This window comes from Pseudopodoces humilis, chromosome 2, assembly GCF_049639895.1.
Source record: "Pseudopodoces humilis isolate 2021_Gansu_Grassland_sample_001 chromosome 2, ASM4963989v1, whole genome shotgun sequence".
Classification (NCBI taxonomy): Eukaryota; Metazoa; Chordata; class Aves; order Passeriformes; family Paridae; genus Pseudopodoces; species Pseudopodoces humilis.
The window spans coordinates 97,873,105-97,887,870 of record NC_142201.1 but is presented as its reverse complement, the minus strand read 5'-3'; the positions used below and the strand labels follow the sequence as shown (position 1 = coordinate 97,887,870).

Here is a 14,766-nt window from a genome sequence, read left to right as displayed (position 1 = left end):
TTTTTAAACTTGACTTGTCAATCTCCTTTGAAATGGTGTGGTGTTGAATATCAAAGGGAATAACCTTTTGCCACACTGGTCTCTGATCTGCTGTACTATCACATTCCCAATCTTTTCCCAGTTCTTTAATATTTTGACAAGGGATGGAAATCCTCTATTTTATGGTTTGCAGGGGGTTGCATTACTTATATGACCCTGCTTGAAAAGCATGGTCAAGTAATCATGAGTAGAATGGTAAGGAAAATCCTTTTTGACCAATGTGTGAGAACTTGTGAGAACAAGGTCAGTAAAGTTGTTCATATGTTGAAGTGAAACAACTGTCACAGAGTGTTTAGTAGGAGTTTTTTAGCCAATATAACACATTGCTCTGAGGCTTGCAGAGGTCTCTAAGCAGAGAATGAGTCTGTTAACTTGGTAAAGTTCTGATGGTTCTGAAATCAGCTGACAAGAATTAAAAAAAAAAAATCAAACAGAAAAAACAAACCCAACTTGACTTGGAGTGCTGTCCAAATTTCTACTCTTTGGTCACATTAGAGAGTCACAGGGTGACTTTATAGTCCTGAGAATTGTGTGGAAAGTCTCGGTGAAGGGGGCTGCGCAGCAAAGAACTGTGGAAGCAGATTCTTATTCATCATTTCAAGTTTCTCAATTTATGGGAGAGAAAAATAGTAAAGTTCTTAAGAGTCTGGCCTTGAACTGTTTACTGTGGGTGGGTGAAAAAACTATATGGTAATACAGAAGTTTTATTTTATATCAGAAAACTTGCTAGGGCTTGAAAGTGTTGGAGGATAAAGTAGAATGTTCTGTAAAACCCAAACTATGTGGCCTTGGGTCTTCAACTCTATTAATGGATGTCAAAGTCAGATTTTCAGTTCCAGAAGGTGACTGTTGTCCATTCTTAGAGGTGAGTGTTACTTAACTGCAGTAAATATATGCTCAGATGCCAGCCTCAGAACGGGGTCTTAAATTAACAACATTAGGAAACTTTTTTACGTTTAAGCTGCCAGAAGACTTGTGGGCCTTCCTGTATGGACCCATACTGCTTATTTCTGTGGGCAAAGGAATGCTGATCTGAAAAAATGAAATGTTAACTTCAGTGTATTTGCAAACCTTACATCTTTCTTGGCAAGAGTATGAATCAGCGTATAGAATGCTTGAATGACTGCATAAACTTGAAAATTGGAAGATTTATCTTAGAGTTGGAAGGGGAGAGATTTGGAGGTCAAAAGTGAAACAATACTGTATGATTCAATTCATCACTAGGTAGTACAAAAAATGGCCTAATAATAGAGTGACTACCACAAATACTTTTGTAGCTCTTGTTGATGTTGTTCTTTTTTCTGAAGAAAAATTTGCTATAATTATATATGTGTCATGAGAATTTCGACACATTTTTCTAAACTGTAGGTGTCAATGTCTTGCCATAGTTATAATCTTGCAGTAAGGTGTGTTTTACCTCTCTGTTTTTGTCATAATATTAGCTAAGCATGCTGAGCTTGGAAGGAGAGTTAGTCTAATTGTTACATTTTTTTGGCTTCATTGAATGAGATTTTTGTCATTTCTGTATGCCTTTATGAAATAAATATTCTTGGCCATCAAGTGCCAACATTACTGCTGAGGGCACACTGCAGAGATATAAATGCACATTTACTAAAATGCAATTTTTAATTTCTCTGAATGTCTACTGGGAAAATGTTTGTTCAGAAGGGACTATATGCCTTAGTGGTTGTGAGTTTTCTGATGAGTCAGGTTTGTGGAAAACTGTAAGATTCTATACGCTTAATTCTAGCCATCAAACATTCTGGCTTTCCTTCACCTCTAAAGCATGTACAGATATCCATGTTCAGGAAAGCCCTTGGGCTCAGAAGCATCCATGTTTAGATGTCTTGCCTGCTTGGATTCCCCTTCAAACATGAGTTTCCCTGGGTGCTCCCAGGCACTGCATTATGGATGTTTGAATTAGATTAACTCCAGGATCCAGCACTCACTTGATGGGTAAATCCCATGAGATAAAATGATAAATATCCCTGGACACAGCCAGAGTCCATACCTGTGCATGGACCTGAACATGAATCAAATGTGATGGTGGACTCTCCTTAGAGTAGGAGTAGATCAGATGTTCTGTAGAGACCCCATTCAACACAATTTATTCTCTAATCCTATCATCCTTCCCTGGATTTAAATTTGCACCAGGAAGCACAAGAGCACCAGCATCTTATATTGATGCGGGAGATTTTCCTTGGGCTTCTCAGCAGGAGTAAGTGCTGCAGAGCATTGGTCTGATCAGAGACTTAACTGCAGCTGGCTTCTCAGACACAGCAAGGTGGCTTTGTGTTATTTCTTCTGTCTTTGTGGAGACAAATTCTCTAGATTTCCTTGTGCAATTGCAATAGTTGGCATAATTTTCTATTTTGAAGCAAGTAACCAAGACAATTTTCTTTTCAGAATTAAAAGTTTCCACAGACAAAATTTCCTTGAAAAAAACAAACCAAAAACAACCAAAAAAAATCCCCAACAAACTCCATTGGAAATGAGCTAAAACTTTTTCTTCAAAATGATTGCATTTGTTATCTGAATTATATCAGTCCTAATAAAAGCTGATGAATCAGTGATAACATATATTTTACAAAACCAGTGAGTTATGTCCTGAAAGACCAGCACTAGATTTTTTTCTCTATTTTAACTACTTCTTTTACTATGATTCAGGAAAGGATTTACGTAGATTAGCCAATGATCCTAATTTTTGAATAACTTTGCTTTTGCATACTCATGTTTTCTGGAGACTTTTCCTAATCTACTTGTGTAGTTTTTTGTGGGTTTTTTTTCTTTTGTTTTGGTTATCTTTCTTTTGCTTTCCATTGAAGAAATATGTTGGATTTGTAAAGTTTTTTCTCTCCTATGAACCAGAGAACTTCTTTTAATATTTCCAGTTTACAGAGTGTCAATTTAGAGATGGAATATTTCTTAAATGTGAAACTCAGAGTTGTTTATGCTAGACAGTACTGGAAATGTAATATGCTTACTATAACCATACTGCAGCAAACCATCAGATTCCTATAAATTGATGTTATGGCAGGTAAAACAAGTTTTTTTTGTGAACAAGAGCCTGAAAGAAAATTCTTAGGAGAAAACGTTTGTTCTTAAAAATATATTAGTTGCTAAGCATGCGCTGTGAAGATCAGTAGCATGTCTGACCCCTGTAGTTTTACTTTTTTTTTTTTTTAATGTTACATAGAATTCATGTGGATAAGAGATGGGAGGCAGAGCTTTGACCTTGGTAGGTGCACTCAACTAATTTCAAATTAACAACACCTCAAGAATCTCAAACCACACCAGAACACCTCAAAAGGCAGGTGAAATAATGAAAGACAAACACAGCTAATTATCACTAATATAACTATATGAACTACAACTAATCCCTCCTTAATATTTTATTACTGTTGTTTCCATTTCTTATTATCCTTACTTTAGAATTGAGAATAATGAAGAGATTAGTTTAACCAATTCAAAGACCTGTACTGCTCTGCTTGCCAGGTCCCTTTCCCTTGCTGCAGTTTTAGTTTCCAAGCAGTAAACAGTTGCAGACTGAGTAATTGTAACCTCTCACCACCTTTTCTTTTCATGTTTGCTTCCTGCAATAAAGCAGATTTAATTCCATTCATTTATTCGGTCTGACAGGTGGATTGCATCAGTACAGCATGAGAATGGGTAAAACATCTTTTTGCTGGAAGCCTTGCAATCTAGGTAATTTTATTTATTTTAGTATAATAAACATCTAATCCATGGTCAGACGCTGCCTGGAGCCTCTGTTTATCTGCAGTGTTGGAAGGGATTTTATTCATGCCATGTGTCTCAGAACCTTATGAGCCTTGAAAAAGACTGTGAACCAGAAACAATTGCAAAATCAATTCTGCAAGAACTCCTTCCTTTTTGGAAAATTTGCCACTTTTCTAAGCTCCATATTTGAATAGTCAAATGTAAACAAACCTTGGGTTTGAGTTTCTGAGCTACTATCAAAACAAGTTAGTCAAAAAAGAAAGTATGGGAGGTGAAGGGAACTGGAAATTGAAAATCTTTTGTGTAAAATATACAGTACTGGCAATTTAGGAAATGTTGATGCTGATACATTGTGTCTTTTCAATGATAAGTGTTGTACTATTCCTTAGCTTTTTTAGAGCTGTCTGGCATGTGGCCACAAAATCACCTATTTTTTTAGAAAAGCTTTAAAATTAATCCCCTTGAAATGAGTAGAAAAAAAATCTACTTTTTAAATAATTTGGAATTGCTGTGTTGGTTTTGTTTCCCTGATGGCTCTGATTCACAAGGAAAGATCAAATAGAACTTGCTTATTTAGCTGGTTAAATAAAACTGGTGATCATCCTTTTACTGACACTTTACAGTCACTAGTGTCTGGACCAGAACTTTAGTTCATTTGAACTGGAGACCTGAGACATAGTCTACTCTGCCTCAAAAAGTCAAGCTTCCCCGTCCTGTATTATGCTTTATTTCCAGTAAGTGGGGCCGGCTGTTGCCTGTCAGATCTCTGGTAGGCACATCACACCAGTCTCTGCCTGGTCACGCTTCAAACCATGAAGGAATAAGGCAGCCACACCTTGGGTGGGATTACTCTGCTGGTACTGGGAAGATGAAACCCTTTTTGTCCCAGATCAATCCCATTTCTTAAGAAAGCTGTCTCCCTCTCACCATACTGGCAGCTATTCTACAAGATATTTTCCATTTCCTCTTGAAACTTGTGGTGGATAAAAATGAGTGAGTGTTTGGGAAGGAGCTGGGTGGTTTGCAGGTAGATTGAGTTGTAAAAACCTCTTTGCTTAATCATCTTTTATAAATGCTTTCAGATAGAAAAATAGGCAATAAGGACACTTCTGTACATATAAAATATATCTATCTGTCTATATATATATGTATATATATGGATATATATATATGTATATACTGCCCCATCTGCACCTCTTACCTGGGTGAGGAAAATCTCTCTCTCACCTGGCCACCAGATGGGGGCATTGCAAAGATATTGATTAATTGGCAAATTTATCATCTCAGTGAGCCATTTGCATATAAAAAACACCTCCTTTTGTCTTTTATTCCACATTTTTATAAGCATAGAGCAGAGATGAAATGCATCATGAATTAATTTGAAATAACATGAAAATGCCCTAAAGAAAACACCCGATACAATTTCAAAGGATTGCTGCAATCATAAAGGCAGATTTTTTTTAAGCTTTTTTGGATGTTTCTTGGTTTTGATTCGTACTTCTCACTGTTGGTCATAAAAGGCTTTTTTCCCTTATCAGTTTTGTCATTAGTTTACCAGATGCTGCTTTAGCAAGCATTACAAAATCCTGCTTTTTATTGCATATGAAAATATAGTGTAGGTTGTGTTTTTCATTTGATAGCCACCATCCATTTTCATGATAGGTTACATTATCCCATTGTGTTTCTTAAAGAGAAAGAGTTTTATTCTGCTTTGATTTTGTTCTTAATCCTCTAAGGCAGCTGAACAACTAGGAAATTTCTCTGCAAGCTAAGAAAAAACCCATCATGGTTTCAAGTTATTTATGGTTGGTTTAAATATCTTAGGAATGGGGTTTGTTCAGTTATAAACTAGAAAAAAAAGATATAAATTTGTAAAATACATGGAAACTCATTGATGTAAAAGTCCATTGATTGAAACTTTCAAAATGTATTTTTGAAGTAAAAAAAAATATGGATTTCTACATTAATTAATTCCATATTAAGCATGTGGTTACTTAGGGTATTTTCTCAAGATTATCTTTTTCTTATTGAGCAAGACCTTTCTTAGAAAATATCCTATATGGAAAGATATATGTTCTAAATGATGTTTCTAAGTAAAAGGTAGATTAATTCTTTTACTTAGCACCAAAAATTTAATGAATTGAAAAAAAACAAACTCACAAAGTGATATTCCTTAAGTAGAAGCTGGGTAATTTTAGGCTGACATTAATTCATGCCATGTCTGTAATCTTTATCATGAGAGATAAGATAGAAAATGTCCTGCAGTTAGTTGATCTGATAAAGCAAAAGATTTGATGAGAAACAGCAGAATGAAAACAGATAAGATCTGCTTTATGGGTCTCTTTGTAGTGCTTCAATAAGGTAAAAAGGGTATTTCTGAAATTTTTGAAGGTTAGGGATAGCTCTTTAAATTTATTTGACAATAAACTTCTGTTTCTTGTACTAAGTTGCATTCTGCATTCTCTTTTCGTGTGAAAAATGTGCATTATAACTTAGTAAAAAGCATCTTTTTTGTTGTGGGTGGAAACAAGCATGTGAAATAGTTTTTATTTCAAAAGTTGATTTTTTTCAGGAAGAAGTGGGGAAATTGAAAGCATAGTTAGTTCCTTATGGCATAGTTAGTTCCTTATCTTCCCACAATTTATCTTCCCACTCTGAATAACACTGTTTGCACATTTACATTCAGAGTATAAAAATTCACCCACTTTAGTCAAGCTGTCTTTCTACAACTTGCTTCTGCTCTCTTAAGCAGGTTGTCTTTTGCCTTTGAATTTCTTTCCCACTTTTAAATATTTCCTGATTTTCTCCCTTTGTTTTTCATAGAGAGGCCCTGACATGGACAGCACACATGCATGACTATTTGAAGAAATAATACATGCTGTATATATTCTCTATGAAGGTGACTGTGTCACTATCTATCCATCCATCCGTTCATCCAATTCTGTCATCACAAGAAGCAGGAGGTTTTTGTTGGTTTGTTTTTTTGTTTGCATAGGTTTTTTTGCCATCATATCATACAGAAAACACTTACCTGTTTTATCTTTTGGCCCAGGCACATTATTGATACATAAAAATTTGTGAAATATCTTATAGGAATTATTAAATCTAAGTCCTCAGAAAATATTTCCCCAGTTACCTTTCTGTATCTGATAATGGGTTTTAAGCAAGGGAGTAAGGTGCATAAAGTGAGGAATTATACAGAGCAAATAATGCAAACAGTTATGCTGAGCTCAGTATCTCAAAGTTATTAAGATGCAAATTTTTATTTGTTCATATTTCCATTTGAATATCTTCAGAATTGCTTTTTCTATCCTTTTCACTTGATTTTGCATGAAGAAAGATAAAAGCCCTTAACATGTAAGACAAAGGATGTGATTTGCAGCCCAGTGCCAATGGACCACAACCTCTGTTTAACAGCAGATCCTGAACTAATATTAAGGCACTACAGGGGGTCAGTGACATCCCTAAATGAAATACCAGATAAGTAAAAAAGATTCCCAAGTGTAAGAAAAGAACACCTTTGGGATCAGAATGTCCTGGTGTTTTTGTGGGTGGTGTTACCTAAGTTCATTTGGCTTGACATGTAAAACTTCTAAATCTCTGCCTCCTAAATCTCTGCCATATTAAAAAAAATTAAAAAATCTTTAAAAACCAAGCTAACACCTGTAGAAATCTGCAGTTCAAGAAACAAATTCTCTCTCCCCTCTCTTTTTTTCTTCTGACAGCTAACCCCAGTGTACTGTCGGCTTGTCATCTGATGCCAGCTTTTCTGGAGAGGGCAGTGGTGCTCATCCTTATCCTCTCACTCACTCTTGTTTACTATGCAGGTGTTTCCCTTACTTGTTGTGCAGCTGGGACACATACAGGAAAATAATCTGTAGAATATAAATGATTGTGGTAAATCTAAAATGGGATTCCAGCTGGATAAAGCACAAAGTACTTTCAGGTATTTCTGCCAATTTTGGCTGACAGAGGGATCTAGCTGTACAAGTTACATCCACAGAATAGGTAGGGAAGTAAATTTGTAAAAACAGAGTCTTGCTAAAAATTCTCATCTGTAAGTCCACATTTTTGTATCTATTCCAAGGCATGAGTAATGGAGTGACAGGTAATTTTTAGCTAGCAGTTCCATTTACGCCCTCAGAATTTGTACAAACTGCTGGACAGGAGAAAAAATGCCAGTGAATTTGTAGTGCCAGCCACTCCATCCCAGTTACAAAGAAGAGTTGCAGAGAGATTTAAATTATTTTTTTTTTCCTTTTCTCCTCATCCTAGTGGTCCTTTACCTCTGATATTGACCAGTGTTTGTATCTCTGTGTTTTTCTAGATTTTTTTCTGGCACTTTCTAGAGGTTAACCAAAATGCTAATAAAATAATTAACAAATTTAACCAAAATGCTACTTGTATCTTAGTTTTCCAAAGTATTTATGATGCATCTTTGTAGTAAAAATTATCTTCAAAAACCTCATTCCAAGTGTGGTTGATTTCTCATTTATTTTTATCTTGTGGATAGATTTTTCTGTTGTCTGAGAAGGCATTTTCTGATTGAAGTATTTTTCTCTGACTTTCAAAAAAATTATTCTGGTGCCATGGAAAAGTTGATCTTCTGCTTTAGTCTGTGAAATCTCTTTTCACTGTTTAGGTACCTAGTTTGAAAAACTAGGAATATAATGCTTTATTACTGGTAAGAGTTATTTTATCAGTTGGAATAAAATTTAGCAATGAAGTTAGAAATGTCTTGGGAGACAAACACAGAGGCAGCCTTGCTGCTTAGGTGTTAGTTTCAAAGGGACTAGGATTAAAAAGGTTTGACTTCTCTTATAGTCATAAAATGGTGTGGGTTTTAAGGGACCCTTAAACATCATCTCCTTCCAATTTCCCATGAGCAGGAAAACCTACTGGAAGAGGTTGCTCTGAGCACCATCCAACCTGTTGTTGAACACTTTCAGGGATGGGGCATGTACAACTTCTCTGGATGACCTGTTCCAGGGCCTCATCACCCTCACAGCCAAGAATTTCTTCCTAATATCTGATCTAAACCTACCCTCCTTCAGTTTAAAGCCAATTCCCCTTGTCCTATCACTGCATGCCTGGGAGAAGGATTTTTTGCTCTGCCCCACTCCCAATCACCTGAATATCTTGTGCAGCTCCTAAATCCCCTTCTGTCCTTTTGAAAGGCTGCACAGCATTTCAGAATTTCAGCAAGTTGCTCTAATGATCTCCAGGACAGGACTGAAGGATAGATGAATAAATGAGCCCATTGACAGTTCCTGAGGTCCCCCTTGCAAATCACCTAAATAAAGCTGCGCTAGTCCATAACACTCCAGGAGCACATTTAATTAGTACGCAAATTAAAATAAAAAAATGAAGCTCAACCCAAAACTTAGGTGCCTGCGTCACTTAACTGTGACCATGCATATGGAACAGGGGTAGTGCTTTTCTGCTGGCATGAACATCTCAGGAATCAGCACAAAAAAACTTTACACCCCAAGTGCAGGGAGTTTAGTCCTGGCTAGAGAGTGCTATAAGATGAAGCAATATGTAATGAGGGGATGGATGACTGGGACTGGGGAGGAAAATTGGGGTAACATGGTTCCAGTTTTCTTTATAATTTATGCTAAAGTTTCATTTAAAAAATAATTCTAAAACTAGCAAAGGGTTTGAATTGTTTTGCTTGGATCCAAAAAACAATTTTTTCAGAGCTGTCACACAGATGCAGTATTAAAACTTTTGGGATCAGAGAAACAGGAAAAATAACAACTTTCTTTTTTTTCCCCATGGACATTTCAAATGCCCAGGATAAGTATTTATGACACATGCAACCATTCCTGAAATCAAAGGCTCATTAGAGCTGCGGATAAAATGCACTAATTAAATGGTTAGCTGTAAGTTTATTTTTAATGTTCTTTTTATGTTGATGTCCACAAACAAACTCAGCTAGGGGTTCCTACATTGCCAGTGCTGTAGAGATTTAAAGCAGCCATTGCTCTTGGATCTGTACCATAAAACTTGTGTTTGCTGTTTAAGATCTATTTTTTTTCATCATCCAGACTAAAGGATCTACTGACGCTGGGCAGTGCTGTTTCCACTTTTCATGTCTGTACCCTTTTCTCTCTGAAATAGCTTTGCTCTTCTTTTTGTTGCTAAGAGAAAAGGAATGTTGCTGGGGAAAAAGTGTCCAGAACACAATGATGTGTCCTCCGTCAGATGTCAAAATCATTCCTCCTAAATATTTTCATGTGCATACAGTGGAAAAGTCGTAAACATGAGTGAAAGGAAAGGTGGAATTCACCAGCCTTGCTCATTGATGTTCAAAACACTACTTCTAAATACTCAGTAGTGTACTTCTTTATTTTTTCCTAGCCTGAGCAAAGGATAAAGCACCAGACCTAAAACCTAGGAGTATTTTTATCTTATTCATTTGGAAGTGAAGTTTGTTCTTTCATGTTAAAATACCTCATGTTAGTGTTATGTGGTTGGGGTGTGCAAAAAACCCTCAGAAAAAAGAGCAGCCTGGGGCATGGCTGAGGCAGTGGTTTGTTCCTCCTAGGTTTGCTCTTGAAACTGTGAGCATCCATCCTGTTGCTGAGGGCTCCCATGGTGTCTGTGGCACATGCCAGGAGCAGCAGGCAGAGGTGTTTAGTGGGTGGTTGGACTGTCCTTAGCTATTCACTTGGATTTACTCCACAGTGTAGAGTTAAACCTTCCAGTTCACAGATTCTAAATCACAGGAGTTAGACGGCTGAGAATGTGCAAAGTCAAAATCTCCTGGGGGAGGAAGAGGCAGTAGTCCCTGTGCCATCCTGGAACCAGGGCTGTGTGCTCTCAGTTACCAGCAGGATATTGCTGGAATATGGGAAAGGCACCTCTGGAGCATGGAATACTCTTCCTCTTTAGACATCCTGTGCCAAGGATGCTCCAGGACAGGTTGTGGTACCTTACACTGTGTGTGCTTGCACTTGCACGCATTTCATCAGCGCCTTTGGTAAAGACTTCAAACATGGTGGTGTTTTCCACTAAACTGAGTTTTGGCTGCAAGCGACATGGAATGATGTTGAGAATTAAATGTAGGTAGGTAGCACTTGGTTCAAGAAGTTGGTAAAGGCTGATGTTTAAAAAAGGTAAAGAGGTTGAAAGGAAATGGATAAATGTTATCACAGTTTTATCATGCTATTTGCATAAAATTATGTATCTGGTAGATGTCAACCTATAAAGACTTTGTTCTAGCATATCTGGGTTATTGACCTAAATTAGCATTTCTGTTGTCTTAAAACAAAGAAGAAGCAAAAATAGTGGATTCAGAAATAATGATGTACAGCTGTGTGTTTGTATGGTCTCTGCAAAGTCTCTGGATTGGGTCCTTATATGGGAGAGTTGCATCCAATGACTTCTGCTGTAAGGAATGCTTTGAATCCTCTGGTCATCTACAAATCATCATGAACAAAAGGGGAGAAAATTAGCTGTATTTCTCCCAAGCTATTCTTAGGCCTCTAGCCTAAGCCTAACTTTGGTCAGGAAACAACCAGAGAAAGGACTTTAGACTTTATTTCCTAGAATTTCTGTTAGCTGGTTTCCAACCATAAACAGTTTTCCTTTCTATTTTACCTCTGAACTAATTTAAAATTGTTCTTCGAACACCTTTGAGTCTTGAGGTAAACGATTAACTCACTTCTGGTGCTCTTTTACTTGTCACAGGTGCATTATGCAGTATGGTTCTAGAGATCCCTGCCTGTGTTCCTGTCATGTTTTTTGCCTTGTCAGAGCAGGGCTGTGGAGACCCAGTTGACATCTGGAGCCAGCAATGTCCTGTCAGCGCAGGGAATCAGCCCAGTATCCTGCAGTGATGCTGGCCAGCCGTGCTTTCATCGGTGCTTCGTGTGAGGACCTCAGCTCCACAACCACAGCCCCTGCTTCAACTCAGCTTGAAAAACTGTTCCTTGGAGAAACAAAAGCATTAAAAGTCAAAGGTACTTCTAATGATAAGAAATGCTTATGAACAAATCAAGGTGATTAGGGAGTTTCAATCACACCCTCCTTTGTGTTGAGCTCATTGTCTACTGTGGAATTGTTAGAAATCATAGAGTCTACTGTTCTGTTTTTTGTGTCTTGCAAAACTCAGCTATTAGCTCACCTCTCCCATGGATTAAGAATACAGCTGGGTGTTCTCCCCTTTCATTTTAGAAACTAATATAACTTGTAGAAGATACTCTTTTCTCTTGTCTTGCTAGATCTGTGTACAAACAGCTCATATTGTCCTCAGCTGGTTGAGTTTGTTGAACAGACAATTGTCAAAAGCAGAAATGCACAGATAAAATGTTCTTCAAATCTTAACTATTACTTGTGACACTCAGGTGAGGTTACTGTACTGTTTGTGCCTCATACAATAAAAAAAAAGATTGTCTAAAAGTCTCCTGCAGAAAAGAGTAGTGCATACACAGTTTTTGGAAAATGATATCCTCCCTAGAAATTCATACACAGAAAGCAGGAGTCCATTTTCATGAAGTATATTCTGGGGGTGCTTGACATCCTTTTCATTTGTAAAAAGCAAACAAAAGGAATGTGGATAGTTGTGAACGAATCTTCATTGTGTTATTTATTCCTCAGTAGCATTTCACACAGAAACAGAGACTTGCAGTTTAAGTAATTCTGATGATGAGTGAACAAGAAACAGTTTCCTGCATGTAAATCAGATTTGCCTTTTAAATGGTTTACTTCTTCTTCCAACTTGTTACTTAGCAGCATTGTAAAAAATACTAAAAATTAATTGACATTAATTGTGCTTTGCTTGAGCAAAACCATTTCTTTTTTAAGAAATGTTATTCAAAGAGATGTCCTTTCAGTCTCTAAAATCAAAAAGTTAATTTTGTTATGCCTAAACAGGCTTTCTTTAATGTTATTGAAATTGTTTGTAATGTAGTAAAAAATGGTAAACAAAACTGACTTTACAGCTGGAAATTTCCTTAATAAATCTGGATGCAGTTCTGCCTGGTGCCATACACAGTACTTTTTTATACAAAAAAGCAAACCTTATCCTGTCTCAAAGATTTAATTGATCAAATATCTGAGAAGATACTGAACAAAAAAGCAGTTAGGTTTTTGGGTTTTTTTGATACATAAGCTCATTTTTATGTGATTGAAATTGCTTTGGTGATTTTTATTCTACAGTGTAATGGTTACTGGACTTATGGGCACCCACCGAAATAACAATTTGAAGTGAAGATTTTGGCTGTGGGAAGCTTTGCTTTGTGATAGCATGCAAGGGCCCTTAAGAGTATTTTTTTAGGCAAAAAAGAAGTTTTTCTTGCTCTGTGATTATAATAGAGATGGTCTAAACTTTGTGTGATTAGCAACAAAAATTCTGGTCAAGTGTGCTAATCTTTTCCTGTAAAATGTTAACCTCTTCTATTAAGAATAAATGGCAATACATTCTTTTATAGATGTATTTTCTCATTAATTTAAGACACTGTCAGGTTTGTGGTGCAGGATATTATGTTCTAAATTCTCAAGTTAATGTCACCAAATAGTTAATGTTATTTCTGAAGTTCATTACTTTCTAGTGATTTCTCAGTATTTTGCTGCTTTCGTTAGCATTATTGCTGGTTGTGAGGCACTATTAATTTGTTACCAGTATTAGCTTCTTAATGAAAGTCTCTTCAGGTAGATTTTAAGCTAGATATTTGAAGATGCCAGAGAAAGGATGAAATTAAGGTCAATTTTCATGGGAACTTGGGACATTTTACATATCTTCTTTTAAATTTTCAATTTTCTTTTAATTTAGAAACAAATTTGGATGAAGCTGGATTGATACATTGTGATGCCTACAATTTTTTTTCCAAGTCCTGTGAAAGAGAACTTGATTTGATGACCTTATTGAAAGTTAATTACTGCTAGTTGATTGAACCACTTAATAAAATAAGCAAGGAAGTCTATAACTCTCTAAAATACTGGTTTTGATGTAGGTGAAGACGACTTTGGACTATTCTGAAAACACAGAGTAGAGCAAGAAATTTTGCTTTTCATTAAGGTGAATGCTAATTTCTCTTCTTACAAATGTGGATATTTGAGGTTCATTTTTATATTTTGATGATATATGACTAATAGGAAATGTGTTATCTTAACACTGGTTTACATAATCTCTGAAAAACTCTGCATTTTAATATTTTTGAGGGTGATATAATTGACAGATGGAAGTAGCAGCCAGCCATAGATCCTGTCAGTGTGTGGATGTAGTATGCTAGGACTAATGAAATGACAGATTTCAACATGCCTTGGCACACAACACACTATGGATTATTTGCTTTCCTAGGCACAAGTTATAGGTGAGGCAGTAACCTGTAAATATCAAAGTGCAGCTTTGCACAGTGTGCTGTGAATGACTGACCTAATCATACACAATCTTTTGCTGACCCTGTCTCCTCTGTATGTTAACTGCATGTTCTCACATGTGGTACTTCATGTATTTAGTCAGCAGAGTGTCCTGGGATCTTGGTTCTCTGTCAGAACTCCAGAGACCATCTCAAGTCTCATGGCATGTGTGAGGTCTTGTGCTAGGTCTGTGTGCTCGTGAGCTAAGCTATCAGTCCTGTTTTAGAAATGTTGGGAGCTTGGGATGGTGCTTGGCCAAGAAATGGCTTTACTGTAATAGATGACTTGCCTTTGGTCAGTCCAGAGTTACCTACAGAGAGAGGAACTTTGGCAGGCTTTTTTTCTAACTTGAAATTAGGCTGTGCTTTTTTTTGTTCCTAATGGATTTGACATCAGTTTCCTCATCATTACATTTTGCCCTCAGCTGCTAACAGAATCTGATCTGTTTGTACATGTATTGAATGCAACATCACCACAGCACTTGAAGTTTCAGATTTACCTTAGACTTTGACTTATTTATTTTTCTGTAGTCTTGGGACATTACTTGCTCTAGTGCACCAAGGCTCAGGCTCTTTGCCCAGCGCAGAATCAGGCAGCAAACTGCGCTGTGTGATGTGGGCAGCA

At 36.7% G+C, this 14,766-nt stretch overlaps 1 long non-coding RNA gene across 1 annotated transcript in view; it reads left to right on the top strand.

The window, feature by feature from the left end:
- LOC148184935 (uncharacterized) overlaps positions 1 to 12,989 on the top strand; it is a 54,920-nt gene extending 41,931 nt beyond the window's left edge. The window contains exon 3 of the long non-coding RNA XR_015771926.1: positions 11,473 to 12,989. This is a non-coding gene — a long non-coding RNA (uncharacterized LOC148184935). The remainder of the gene's footprint in view (positions 1 to 11,472) is intronic.
- The last annotated feature ends 1,777 nt before the right edge of the window (positions 12,990 to 14,766 follow it).